Source organism: Pseudorca crassidens, chromosome 6 (genome assembly GCF_039906515.1).
Source record: "Pseudorca crassidens isolate mPseCra1 chromosome 6, mPseCra1.hap1, whole genome shotgun sequence".
Taxonomy (NCBI): Eukaryota; Metazoa; Chordata; class Mammalia; order Artiodactyla; family Delphinidae; genus Pseudorca; species Pseudorca crassidens.
The window spans coordinates 19,890,936-19,904,150 of record NC_090301.1 but is presented as its reverse complement, the minus strand read 5'-3'; the positions used below and the strand labels follow the sequence as shown (position 1 = coordinate 19,904,150).

Here is a 13,215-nt window from a genome sequence, read left to right as displayed (position 1 = left end):
GCATTGCTGCTGCTTGACATGGATGGGGAGGTTAAGGAGGCAGCAGCGGCACAGCAGGAAAGATGGGCATGAGCAAAGGAGGCTGGGCTGAGAGCCAGGCTACCAAATCTAAGCCTGGCTCTGCTGCTGGCTGTCTGAGTCACTAGAATTCCCCAGGCCTGTTTCATTGTCCGTAAATGGAAAAAATTACAATAACTCTCTACAAGGCCTTAGTTAAGCCACATCACCTTGCTGGTCCTCAGTTCCTCCAGATGGTCAATCTAGGGGCTGAACTGGACCAGTGGTTTGAGAATATCTGGATCAGAGTCTCTTTCAGGAGTGATGAAGGCTATACCTTTTCCCCACGCCCCAGAAAAAAATGAACACTGATGTCATTTCTTTCATTTAAGGGCATTCTCAGAACTCTCAGAAACTCCAGCTTAAGACCCCAGAACTAGATCATCTTTTCTAAGATCCCAGCGAACTCTGGAATTCCAAAGAGCTTGCATCCAGGTATGCTTGCGTGGGGCAGTTACCTGCTGATAAAAGGATGGAGCTACCCTGATGGAAGGTACTAAAGGTTTTTCCAAAAAAGAGAAGCTCCCTGTGAGTAGCCATTACCACTGCCCTTCCCAGCATCCCTGTGCTCCTTGCTATCAAACCATCCCTGCCCTCTTCACAGCCCCTTCTACCAGCCTAGCGGGCCGGCCTCTGTGCCCCTTCCTCTCATCACCCACTCACTCTGTGTCCCCCTGCTCAGGACAGATCACAGTGAAATAACTGCATATCTGTATCTGTACATTTTCTCCATGTGTTTAACTCTCCTTTTCTTTGTCTCCTCCCTAACCCCTCACTCAGTCCCTACGCAGCTCGGGCCCATTGGCCATGTGTCCAGGGCAGAGAGAGGTGGCCTCTGGAAGACACCATCCAACTGACACATCTGATTCTATGTCACTGAGGAAACCTAAGACAGGAAAATGTTTATTAAAATCAGTGCAATCTAACAAGGGGGTGGGGACAGCGAGAATGCCTAAATTCCAGCACTCTCCCCATGGACAGAGGATGGAAAAACCCAGGCCTTCCTGCCTGGACGTCCTCAGATCCCACCCTCCCCAGAGCCAGAAATCAGTGGAAATGTATATATATTTTAATACACCCTCATTACAAATAAAAATAGTGTTACATCAATTCAGGGGTTGGTTGAAATGCATTCCAACTTTGCTAAGCAGGGAATGCATCAAAACGCCTATAATAATAACAAGCAAGGCAGTCCCTCTGCCAAACTCGGACGGAAGGGAATTCACACAGCCAGGGAAAATCTGTTCTTCATCAATGTTTCAATATTTGAGGAAGCCGGGGACATTTTTCTGCGATTGAAGCAGATTGCCAGCTGCCAATACTATGATTTAATTCCTTCTTTTCTTCCCTCTCACTTGAAAAAATTGCCGCAAGCATTTGGTGGGCCATCGAGGACCTTGTGTAGCACAGATCGTACCTAGATGGGGGGATGGGATGTGGGGGGAATAAGGAAGAGAAAGAGAGGAGAAGAAAGAAGAAGCAATGGGGGGCATTGAGAGAGTGGGGAGGAGAGGGAACGAGGGTGAACGTGGAGGAAGAATGAGGAGGGGGAGGGGAAAGTACCAGCAAAGTAGACAAATGAGAGAGGGAAGGACTGAGGGAAATAAGAAGGATGTGGGCTGAGGGAAGGCGAGCAGAGGAAAAGGCACGTACAGAGAAGGGAGAACAAAGTCTTAAAGATCATAGAAGTCAACTTCCTCTTAGGTGGCAGGTAGGATGTGCAGGGGTGAAGTTATTTGCCCTGTTGAAGTACCAGGCCCTCCTGACTCCAGCCTGATTCTCTCCACTCTTCAGCAGGTAGAAAGCAGAGTGAAGAGAGGGGAATTAAGAAGACCAAGATGAGAACTTTCATGTATGTACACCTGCATGGGGTGTTTGGCTTCTTCAAACACCCACATTATCTAATATAATCTAATACTCTAAAATCTAACAGGATCTGATATTCATAGAGCCCTGATTCTTAGACCCTGGGAGCTTCTCATGAAACGTACCTCAGACCTAGAGGACACTGCTTGCTCCCTCATCAGATCATAAATTGTAGAATCGGAGAGCTGAAGTTTATCAGGTTGTCACCGAGCTAAGGCCTGGCCTCTGGGTGAACCTCCAAGCCTCAGGTCCAAGCCTCTGGTTTCCCAGGATGGTAAATATGCTGACAAGATGCACCCCTTGGGTGCCTGGAAATCCCAAACTCCAGGGTGCCAGTTCTAGCTTTGGAAGATGCAGTCACCCCCTCAGAGATGAGGGACTTTCTAGCTTAGGCATTAATTACCAGTTTTCAGTCTGTCATTTAGTTAATAGTATTGCCCAATGTTGATTTATTTTGTTAATGGTATTGCAGTCGTGTAAGACATTAATATTCAGGACAACTGAGGCAAAGATATACAAGATCTCTCTGTACAATTTTTGTAAGTCTTGTAAAATTCTCTCAAAATTTAAAAAAAACCTTCATAATGATCTCAAAAGCCAGGTTTGAATTGAGAAGTATCTATCAGTATCTGGGCCCTCAGCCTCTGGACTCTGGTCAGTGACTCACCTCTCTCCTCTTCCCTCCCCAGTTCCTTCCCATACAACAAGGAGACCTACACAGACACATGTGGACGCTCAGGGCTTCTCTTTCAAGCTCAGGCCACAGCCCCCTGACCCTACATATAGCCTCTCCTTGGCCACCCTGGGGTCAAGGAATGTGCACAATGGCTGTGCCACCCCTGGGAGAACAGAAAGTCTCAGGGTCATTTGGGCAGGGAATTTCAGAGTCTTGGGTGCCAGGAACAGAAGCAGACTCACAGGCTCCACGGAGGCACATTTTTAGCCTCAGTCCCTGAGAAGGGGCACAGGAAAAGACCCTGGAGGTTAAGGATGGCTTATCGGCTTTCTCTGTCTCCATAAAGACAGAGTCTCCGCATGCGGTGTGAGGGGGTAAGTCCCGTACCCTTCAGACCCTGCCCAGACATTCCCCCTCCACCCCATCAGCTTTTGGGAAGCATCCCCGGTTTCAGTCCATCCCCAAACACAGAGGTCCATGCCCTTCCGATTCCACATCAACTCCTTGAACTCCTATTGATGCCCTGATTAGAATTATTTGTGTTCCAGTCTGTGTCTCATTCACTAAACTGAGAACTTCTCAAAGGCAGGGACTCTATCTCATTCATTCCCGTGCTACCAGCCCCACATTTAGCACATAGGTAACCGATGGTTAAATTGTTACATTCTCAGAGAGTCAGGAGAGCACAGCAAAGAGGTCAGATTACATTGTCTGGAATCAAGCAATCCTGAGTTCAAATTCTGACCCACACACTTAATCGCGATGTGACTGTGAAGAGTTATTTAATCTCTCTGAGGCTTATCTTCCTCCTCGGGGTCATCATCAGAATTGAATGAAATATTGCTGTTGAAGCACTTGTCAGAACATTCAGTAAGCACTCAATAAATGTGCTGAAAAGGCAAGATCAGGCTGCCAGTATCATGGGCCAGTCCATGGATGAGCCGGTCTGCTCACACCTCAATGGCTGTCTCACTGTTATCTTTTTTAGGTACACGGAGAGCCTCAGCAGATAGATGAGGTAAATCCATCCAAGTGACCAGAAAAACTAGAAAATCAGCCCCCTACCCACTCCCAGAAGAAATAACCCAGAGTACGTCCCAGCCCCAGCAGCTGCTCAGCGGTCTCTCTCTGTAAACTCAGGCTAGCACAATGCCGCAGGCCCTCCAAGCCCGCTGCTGACTGATGGGGCCCCAGACACTTTCTAGAGAGCTGACACTCCATAATCTCTGGCTGAGGCCCCCATATCTCAGGGTGGCTGGTGACAATGGGGAGATACATCGGGGAGCTGACAAGGAAGAAAAAATTGTTTTCAAGAGATCAACACATCAACACCTGCTAGTCAAAGCTAGCTAACTCTGGCAGCCTGGAATGCCAAACAAGAAAAAGGCATGAAAGATGGATCCCAGGATGGCAATCACAAAGACTGAGGTCTCAGAGCAGATGGCCCTGTGTGGTCACAGAAGGAGAAGGTGTGACAGTTCAAGTCTGGACCAAATCCATCCCAAATGCGATTAAAATGACAAAAAGCAGAAGGAGTAAGAAAGTAAGAGGTAAAAATCCAATCAAATTCAAACCCTAAAGCCAAAAAAAAGTTTTTTAAGAGAAAAACATCTAAGCAAATTAAATTTACATGCAAGAATGTAACAGGATAAAGAGTATTTCTGAAATGTAAAGTTGAAAGATTACAGACGTAACTAAGTATAGACAGTCAGGGTCTAGTTCTGGGAGAGTAAAGCAGTGGTCTAAAAAATTTGTTCTCCCTCCAGGCTTCCTTCTTCTGGGCCCCATTCGCACATTTGTCAATGTGCTAGTCTACTGCGACCATATATCTTCTAGAACAAGTTCTGATTTCAAATATTCTATCCTTTTTTGTCCATGGGTACCAAATATTTCATGGAATCCTGATTTGGGAGTCCAGAAAATGTATCCAATATGATATAATACTGATCACATTATAGATTGACATTTATATACAAATCTGTCTCCTCCTTTAGGTCATGAGCCCCTTGAAGGCAAGGATATATGCTAGTCTCCTTTTTATCCCCAGTTCTTAGCCTGGAACCCAACATATGGTGGGTTCTCAATAGACATTAACTGAAGAATAAATGAATGAATGAATGAACCATTTTGTCCCTGTAACAGGATATTAGTGGATAGACAAGACACTTTGGGATCAGATAAACCTGGATTTGAACTCTGATTCTGTCTGGCATTGGCCCAGCTACTAAGTAAAATAGTATATCTGTAAAATGAGATAATAATTTTTGACTCATGGGATTGTTGTGAAAATAATGAGAGTGTTGTATGTAAAGCACTCTGCAGAGATTTTAAATTGCAGTGTAACTCACATAAAGTGGGCAGATCTCAAGTATACGGCTCAATCATTTTCTACACACTCGTAACCACCATACCACCCAGATCAAACTATAGAAGATTCCCATCAGCCCCAGAAAGTTCCTAGGGCAGTTTTAAAACATGGTTGCAAATCCTTTGACACTTCTACCTTTGAGAGGTGGGATCCATGTTGCTCTCTCTGAATCTGGGCAGGCTCGTGATTGCCTTGATGTGGAATCCAGCAGAAGTGATACTGTGCGACTGCCAAGGCTACACCAGTTAAAGGCCATGGAGCTTCTGCCTTAGTCTCCGAACACCCATTCTCAACGTCCTAAGCCCAAGTAAGAAGTTTGACTGCCTGAAGTCACCGACTGCCTGAAGTCACCGACTGCCTGAAGTCACCGTGGTGATCCAGTTAAGAGTTCAACTGAGCCCCGCCTTCTAACCAGCTCTGCAGGTGTCAGATATACCAGGAATCTCTCTGGGACCCTCAAGGCCAGCCTACACATCAGTGCCACACGGAAAAGAAGAATCTCTCCATCAAACCCTGCCTGAATTCCTGACCCACAAAACTGTGGGTTAGAATGAGCCAGTCGTTGCTTTAAGCCATTAGTTTAGGGGGAGTTTGTTACTTGACAACAGACCACTGGAGTTTATACGTGCCCCTGCCCGGTCAATAACATCTTCCCTCCCTCTCTGAGATAATCATGTTTCTAACACTTACCATCATAAATTCATTCTGGCTGCTCTCAAACTTCATATAAATAGAATCATCCAACATGAAGTCTTTGTGACTGGCTTCTTTCACTCAATATACTGCTTCTGAGAATCCTCTGTGCTGTTGTTTGTATCAGCGACTTTTCATTGCTAAATAGTATTCCATGTTATTAATATACTATAACTTGTTTACTTGATCTCCTGTTGAGAGACATTTGCATTGTTTCCAGTTTAGGGATTTTACTAATAAACCTGCTATTGAACATTCCTAGGCAAGTCTTCCTTAAACATATATTTCCATCTCTCTTGGATAAACGCTTAGGAGTGGAATTGTTGGGTCATAGAGTAAGTGTATGTTGATATTTATTAGAAAATTCCAGTTTTCCAAATGGATTCCAGCATTCTGTACTACCACCAGCAGTGTATGAGAGTTCCAGATGTTCCACACTCTCACCAGCACTTCATATTGTCAGTCATTTTAATCTTAGCCATTCTAACATGTACACTGTAATACCTCTCTTAATTTATTTTGCGCTTCCTGATGTCTAATAATATTGAGCAGCTTGTTGGCCACTTGGATATCTTTGTGGAAATCCTGTTCAATCTTGCGCACATGTTTTTAAATTTTTATTGGCGTATAGTTGATTGTGTGTGTGTGTGTGTGTGTGCACATTTTTTAACTGGGTGATTTGTTTTGTTATAAATGAGCTGTAAGAGTTCTTTGTACATTCTGGATACTAGTCTTTTGGCAAATATTTTCTCCCATACAACTTGCCTTTTTTACTTTCTTAATATTATCTTGTGATGAACAGAAATTTGTTTCTGAGTTTTGATGAGATCCAAGTTATCAATTTTTTTTTGAGGTTTGTAAATTTGTGGCCTAAGAAGTCTTTGCTCACCCCACAGTTACAAAGATATTCTTCTATGTTATCTACTAGAAGTTTTAACGTTTTTGCTTCTGCATTTAAGTCTATGACTCATTTCAAATTAACTTGTATGTATGCTGTGAGGTAGGGGCTAGAGTTTCTTTTTTTTAGACTCCATATTAATATCCAGTTGTTCTAGTACCACTCACTGAAAAAAGCTTCCTTTCCCCATTGAACAGCATTGGTGCCTTTGTTGAAAAACAAGTGACCATATATATGTGGGTCACATATATATGGTCACTTGTCCATCATTCGAGATAATTATCTCTGTAATTTGAATGATTTGAGTCTTTAAAATCCCAAATATCTGTCCATGATATAACAAATTAAACTCTGTTCTCAATTTATACCTTGGGGTTCTGGAGTTCATTAAGTCTTGATAGCAGAAATGCCCTGGGCTAGAAGTCAAGAGACCTGGGTTACAGATAATTTCAGTTCAACAAACATCTGCTAAGGGCCTTCTCTTTGCCAGGCAGGATGTGAGGGTGTGTTAGAGGAGGGGAGAGTGTAGAAAAGAAGACACGTTCCTTGTCCTTAAGGACTTCACAGCTGGACTGCAGATTGAATGACCTGAGACCACTTTTACTGATCCCATGTTGCACAAAGAACCCTGGAACCCAGAGTGGGGAATTTGGAGGATTTTTTACTCCTCAGTAGTTACAGAAATTTTAAGACACTAGTCAGGTCTCTATCAGTTGATGTTGATCAATATGTGCCTTAAATTTCCCTGTTGTTGAAGAGGGATTAAGAATAGCCTCACTCCTGCGGTAATTCATGTAAATGCCTAGCTCTGAAGTTGATATCTAGTAAGTGCTTAATATGTCAGCTGTTATTATCATTATGATTCTTCGCAGGGCTGTGATGAGGATAAAATCATAGCATCACATAATCTCAGGGTTGGAAGGAATCTTCCAACTGGAAATAAGCAGTTAATTATCAGAATTGCCTGGAAATATTGTTTAAAAATACCAGGCCCCAAGGATTCCCTTCTTTTGTCCCCTGGTGAGGCGTGTATTTGGAACAAAAATCTCTGGATATTCTGTGACCAGCCAAGTTTACAGATCACCAACTTCTGGCACAATTGAAGAGAAGTGGAGATGGGAAGATGCCTAAATTGTCTTAGAAATGCTGTTATTGTACAAGTGTAATAGGTCTAATCAGATAACGTGGTTATATTGGTAAATACTTCCAAGAGAAATAGCTAGCACTGGACAAAGCTAGGGAAGGAAAAGGTATGAGATAGGAAGGGGCTGGAAAAGGAGGTGGTTGGGTGCCAGAGACACATTTCAACAATTTCACAATTACTTAAGGCCCAAAACCAATTTACATCAAGCTAGTGGTGGAGGAAACCAACAGGTCTGTTAGCCAGTTCAAATTTCAATATGAAAAAAAAAAAAAAATCAGAGCCAGAAACAAATTGAGTGCAAGATAAGTCAAGCTGACAGGGCAAACCCCTAGAAAAAATGATTTTAAGAAGAATGGCAAATTTCAAATTCTGACTGAGGCATGGCAACCCAGCAGGACTGCTGGGAGTCAGGGCAATTCCAATGTTGGGAAAACCTGCAGAGGACAAGCCAAAGAAAACTGCCTTCGAGATTGCTAATGGAACAAAGCGGGGGGAGGGGCGGTTGGGGCTGGTTTTGTCTGCAGTGAAATTTTCCATGGGTCACACAGATTTCTCTTTTCTTTTCTGAGTTTCAGGGTGGCTGAGCAGATGGCTGGAGCACCGAAAGAGAGCGAGTAAAGAAGGGTCTGGCTGAGAAAAGCAAAGCGGTGTGAAAGTCTCTAGGTCAAGACTGAGACCAGGAGCCAGAAGGACTCCACCCCAAAATCTCCAGAGGACATTCCACAAGCACACAGGCTCATGGTGTAGGAAGAGAAGTCCAGGGCTGGAAGGTGGGAGGCCTTGCTTCTGCCGCTGGCAACCAGAGTGACCTTGGGCAAGCCAGTTCCATTCCCTCGGCCTCTCCTTTCACCTCATCACTGGCCACGTGTCGTTAGATCCTATAGTCATGACCTAGAAGTTCCCTTGAGTACTAGACTAGTCTTACTGAGAGATCAGGGGGCCCACTGGGGTCACTAAAAAATGCTTTGTCCACAAAGCTTCACCCACTTTTCCTCATATGCAGCTGTGCCTCTCAGAATGGCTAGCTGAGCCCACAGTGGGAGCTGGGGAGGGACGGTAGGGCCTCCCCAGGTCTTCCCCCAGCAGCAAGCCTTCTCTATGTCTGAGTATCAGAGGACCTTGGAAACACAGGTGGAGTCTCTGCTAACATTTCCCCTCCTCCAGCCCCACCCTCAGTCCCCAGCATCACCTCCTCACCTGGGCTGGGGAAAATGAAGACTTATCCACCAGGGGCACTTCTGCTCTGGAAAAGTCAAAGAAAGCACTGTCCTGCGTGTCCAGAAAGCCAGTAACATAAAGTGTATTTCATCTGACAGTCTGAAAATGCTTAGGCAGGTACTAGAATGACAAATCCACAGTTACGGGAAACTAGAGTATTTGGGAGATAACTCCCAATCCTATTCTTTTGGGATTCACATTAAGAATGAGTTATCTCTAAGAGACAAAACTTGGCACTGCTGTTCTCTCTCTTTCTCTTACACACACACACACACACACACACACACACACACACACACATACATTGTTGACACCATGCCTCACCACAGCCACAAAGTCCAACAAGACTCCCCCACCACCCAGTAAAGGCTGAGGAAAAAGTTGATTTTGTTCTTTTGAGAGTTTTCTCTGCCTTGATTTAATGGCTTCATGGTGAGGTGACATACATCTTAAAGAGTCCAATTACTGACTAGGCTGCCCGGGGGACTTCCTAAACCCTATCAGCTTTATGAAAAGTGGCAAGACCAACTTGCTCAGTCAAAATCCCTGGAAAATGTGATGCCTCTTCATTCTCCCTTCCCATAAAAAGCGTGCCACTCTTTTGGAGGCCTGGAGTTGAAGATCAAATGAAACGTAATAATAGTGACCGTGATCGTGATGTTATGGATGATTCATTTAACCCAGCGTTTCAGAAGAAACACTCTCTGGACCCCCTTTCACCCTTGAAAATGGTCCTGTATTTCCCTGGATCAAGCCCACTGTCATATGTTGGGTGGGACACAAGGCAGAGCAGTTGCATACTTTGAGCCTCAGGGCCCTCTATTGGCAGGTCACCAATTTGACTCAACTTAGACTTGAGGTCGTATCGATCCCTGTTTTCAGCACCTGGCGCAATGTAGGCAGGCAATTGTTTGTGGAACCGATTCTCAAGTTCAAGTTGATGGCCAATGTTTTTGGACACATCGGTGCAATATAATTTCAGAAGACATTAAGACACAGACAAATTTAACCTGTATGGAATAGACACAAAGGCTACCAAACCAAGAATAGATTTCTAGCAGAGTCATCTTTTGTGCTTTTGTCCCTCTCTTAAGAACAAAGTTACAGTATTTTTCCTTGTTTTTAATTTGAATATTCTGACTATCATAAAAGCCCACTTTCTCCTTTTGAGGGAAGGGAGGGGGTTTCCTAGTAAACAGAGAATAACCCAACAAAACCCATAACATGAAATAATTCATAACCTAGAAAGACATACTGAATTCCTCAGACTATATTGCCTATAACTTGCAAAATATCTATAGGTTCAATCTTCTAAAATTACTTCTTTTCCCATGTTTTGAGAGATCAATCCCCCAAATGCCTTTTTATAGTCACAACCATGTCCAACGTGTTCCTGAGGTCTCAAAACCTCAAATCTAATATTGTTGGTAGTGAACCCAAAGGTTCTTCTTCCTCTACCATGAGAAGGTCTACACAGACCAGTTCCACCAAATAAGCATTCTTATCCAGGAAGGACAGGATTCACTGTACACCAACAGGGAGCACTGAGTATTTTAAACATTTGCCATTTTTCCAGACAAGAATTCAACCAGCTGATTTCATACCACACCCAGTCTTCTTCATGCAATAACAACCAAATGGTATATAGGCATCTAAATTGTTGGCGCTTGGTACAAGATGCCCCACCCAATGGAGATCGTGTGTGTGGGGGTGGGTATGTGTGTGTGTGTGTGTGTGTGTGTAATGGTGAAGACAGAGAGGGGAATTTTTGCCATCCTAGACTTTCTGGAAATGCTGTGATTTGTTTTGTCCTCATCTTAAGTAAACTGAATTACAAGCTGGAAATATGTCAGTTCCTTGAAGAAGGAGGTGTACAAGGTACATTCCATCCCCAGATCAAATTAAACAATTTACTCCAAAGAGATCCACTTTCACACACACTGAAGCTCATCTGAACTTCCCTGCAGTAAGCAAGGACTTTGCTGGGCAGAGAAAGCCATATTTTCCAAACACCCAGTCCCTCCTCTGAATCATGTTCATTTTTCCCTGAATATTTTGCCCATTCTTACAATTGAGGGATTATTAAACTAATATTTTCTCCTGCTTCTTTTTCCCCCTCACTCTACTTCTTTTCTAAACCACAAAGGAGAAATTTTTTCTCAAAGTTCAGAGAAACTGGGCAATCTGAGGAAAGTTCTTCTGACTTTGAAAAGTATGCCAAGCCCAGGAGAGTTCTAGAGAATTTTCACCACAGTTGAATTCACATGTGGCTAGAGCTGAGTGCTCCAGTTGGCTTCACTTGCCTTCACTCTGGGTTTCCCACATTTGAGCTACTATCGGAGTGTAAGAGACCTCTCCCAGCCTTTTTGAAAACCAGTTCTGAGAGCTGGGTGACTTATAGGACTGCTTTAGACAGCCGCACCAGGACATGAAAGCTCCCTTGGCCATGTGCGATTGGCTCCACCATTTTCGTCCATTTGATGGTTTTTAAATCCATGTTCAAACATCTTTCCAACCTACCAGTTTCTAAAGTTGTAAATTTCAGCATTAAAGATTCAATTATTTTCAACAAATCATGTACATACAGTTTGATGCCTTAGCCTCAGAGAACTTCTCTGCTGGACTATGAACAGTCTGAAGATTGAGAGCATGGCTTTTATCTCTGTATCACCAGAGCTTCGCCCAGTGACTGGTACATAGTAGGTGCTTATTAAAGACAGTTTAGTGAAAGAATAAAGCAATGAGTGAAGGCTCAACATAGACCCAGCACTAGCTAGGCAGACCCTGTAGAAGGAAGTAGAAAGGAAGAGAGAAAGGAAGAAAAAGAGGGAAAAAGGGAAAAAAGGAAAGGAAAGAAGTAGCAGCAAAATATACAACACTGGTTCTCCAGAAAGATAAGATTTTCCTGCATGAAATAATTGGGGAACAATGAAATTCAGCATATATAGTTCCCTGAGCTGAAAGATAAATAAATCAAATGAGACAGTAAAACTGAGTTTTTGCAGGCGTGTGTGTGTGTGTGTGTGTGTGTGTGTGTGTGTGTGTGTGTGTGTTTTAGGGGAGGGATGTGTTGGGGAAGGAAGGTAAAGACCACATAGGCTACTGACAAAGTGTTGCTGATCTGATTTTGCCAGGTCAGCTATATCTATTCATCACACTCAGTTAATTGCTATAGTCTGGACTCCTTTTTGCCTGAGTAAACAAAACCTAAAAGATTTTTAAAGTTTATACCTTTGTTTTCTTAGCTCTTCTGAATGTGCTGTCAGCCAAAGGCATTGGCCGCACCCCTCTCTTTCAACACTCCCCAGGGCTTTGCTCTGTTTATCAAGCAAATAACTGGTGTGCAGCAAAGACTGTCTCCAGCTCTGGGGAAGCTGTTCTGTTGACTTGCTAACCTGTTTGAGAAACTGACAAAATCAATCTTCTCTGTAGGAATCCACAGAGGTGATGGAAGCTCCTCAAGTCTTCCTCACTCTTTGTCTCTTTGACTGGATTAATCCAGCCCCTCTCCAGGTGAAGGACACAACTGATGAGTCTCCCTTCGCCATTTCTTTTTTGGTCTCCTCACTGTCATTGCCATGCTGTCAATTTAATTCCATCCCTAGATCCTGAAAATGTTGCTGCGTGCTCACGGCAAACCCATCTATTTGACTTGCATTTCTTACACAAGTGTTGGGTGTAAGGGCATTTCACTTAAACATCTAGAAACCCATCAAATGTCACAAGTGCAGGCACACACACACATACAAACAACCTGAAAAATCCCATTCTTAACAGAATTCTGAAGTCCTGCTTCTCTCCAAGAAACCCTTACACACTACAGAGGGCTTCTGCCTCTATGCCCTAGAAATCGCTTTGAAAGAAACTGCTTTGAAAATTGAGCAAACCAAGAAGATGCTGGTAAGGAGGAAGGTCCCCTTGTACTATAGACTAAAAGAGAATGTGTGTTCCAATGAAATGCCAACATAGTTTGTCATTGTCTAGATTGATTATGACATTCCAGTAACACAAATATATCTTTGAGTTCTGCACAATGTATATATAAATCTTACACATTTGTTCAACATTTACTGCCATTATTTATAATGGTCTGAGAGTACTGCAGATGTTAAGACCATGCTACCTGTTTTACATCAGAAACTTCTGGAAGATAAGGACCCCACTCTGAGCAATGTCTTCAGACACAGAGGTTTGTAACCCCAATCACACATCAGATTCATCAGGAAAGCTTTTTTTTTTAAATATTGACTGCCAGCCTACCCCCAAATTTCTGAATCGGGAGGTCTGGGAGGGGT

At 43.4% G+C, this 13,215-nt stretch overlaps 1 long non-coding RNA gene across 1 annotated transcript; it reads left to right on the top strand.

Annotated features, from left to right (window-relative positions):
- Window positions 1-301: 301 nt before the first annotated feature.
- Window positions 302-8,429, top strand: LOC137225770 (uncharacterized). Its single transcript, XR_010944018.1, has 3 exons — window positions 302-492; window positions 1,852-1,909; window positions 8,278-8,429. It is a non-coding gene; the product is annotated as an uncharacterized lncRNA (long non-coding RNA).
- The last annotated feature ends 4,786 nt before the right edge of the window (window positions 8,430-13,215 follow it).